Raw genomic sequence first — 1,746 nt, 5'->3', positions numbered from 1 at the left:
TAAAACCCTCAGTTTGTTTCTCAGAGCCCACAGTCTCTCACAGTTTTTCTCCTGCTCTGATTTCTCCCCCTTCATTTTTAATTACTAGCATGGTTTTCACCCTTTGTCTTTATATGGTGCAATGCCAGTTTAAAATGCAGATATAAAAGCATTGAACCCATATGCACAATCACTGAAGTTACACAATTTGTATCTCATGGCTTATGCATACATATGCACTTCATTCTTATGAGGAGAGCAGAAACACCACAGCAAACAAACTCAACTGTTTCCACTGATTCTTGATACTTGCCCATTCCACCATGGCTATCTTCCTTGGGTTACCGACGACTGAGAAAAGAAAGAGAGGAAAAGGAACTATGTGTTGCCTTATCTTTCCCTTAAGCTAAGGTTTTGAAAAGACAAGAAACATTATTTAGCATAAATATAAATTATAGTCTTAGATTCCTTTGGTTCCAAACAATATTGATATTTGGGTTTTTTATTCAGCAAACATTTTTCAGTCTCCATGGAAACACCCTATAAAACAGTGAAAAACATAAACAAAATCCCTTTGTTGTGGAATTTACATGATGGTCATGGTAGGGAAATAATCGACAGTAGGTAATTACGATATAAGGATAGCTAATGCTAATAAGAAAAGTGACAGTGGTCAGAAGATTCAAGGTGGTGTTTGTTAGTTTATAGAGAGTTGTGAAGGGGCCTCTGATCAGAAATAGGAAGAGAGGAGCCTGCAGGCTGCCATCTTGGCATATGCACCTCCAGAGCCAGCATATACTGGAGGTACTTGAAGAGCTGAAGGCTTAGCCTGAACTTATTAGGAGAAACATTGTAACATTTGTCCATGCATTTCTTGATACTTCTTTCTCCAGAATTGAGCTGGTTGTAGTGACTGGCTTCTAACAGAATATGGAAAAGGAAACACAGTACTTTTCCAGTGGAGAAAACTGGCATCTTCCCTCAGAACTTTGACAAAATGTTTATTATTTAATAGTAACCAATTAGAATTGCCAAAAAGAATTTTGATGCCACTCTGATCCTTGTTCCCCCACCTTCTACATCCTAACTACAGCTATTAGAAGTCTTTTGAGTTCTTTTATTTCATCAGAGTGCATATAAGTCATGGTCTTTGACTTACTATCCTATTTGGTCTTGGACTAGGCATGTGAACTCGAGGATTTGTTCTTCTCTTTAGTTGGGAGAAATATTATTCTTTTTTTGACTTTTTTCCTTCTCTTTTTTCTCACCCTCTCTCTTTTAAAATCCTTATGGAGCTCCCCTACTAAAAGCATACTGGATTTTGTGATTTCTTTTTGTAAAATGTTTTCTTATATTGTCCTTCTTTTTGTCTTTTTATTTTGTGTTTTTAGAGAAGTTTTGACTTTGCCCTTTTACTTTGTCTTTTAGATTACTAATTTACTTATGCCATTTTTTTTCCTAGTTAGGTGTCTTAATTAAAAAAACAAACAAACAACTTTTTGCAATCACATTTTGAATGTTTTTAAGGTCATGTTTATTGAATATAATTTGCATAGAGTAATATTCGTCCCTTTTAGTGGCTAAAAACTAAAGCACACAGTTATATAACTATAACTACAGTGGAAATATGGAACAGTTCTTCTACCTCAGATGACAGTATATTGTTTCCATTCTTTTTCCCATGAAATCTGTTCTTTTTTGTACATTATTCTCTCTGATCCATTTAGTAACATTTAAAAAAAATATTTACTTATTTGAGAGAAGAGA

The sequence above is a fragment of the Enhydra lutris genome, unplaced genomic scaffold (assembly GCF_002288905.1).
Source record: "Enhydra lutris kenyoni isolate GAN:26980312 unplaced genomic scaffold, ASM228890v2 scaffoldscaffold41, whole genome shotgun sequence".
Lineage (NCBI taxonomy): Eukaryota > Metazoa > Chordata > Mammalia > Carnivora > Mustelidae > Enhydra > Enhydra lutris.
This window is presented reverse-complemented; position numbering follows the sequence as displayed.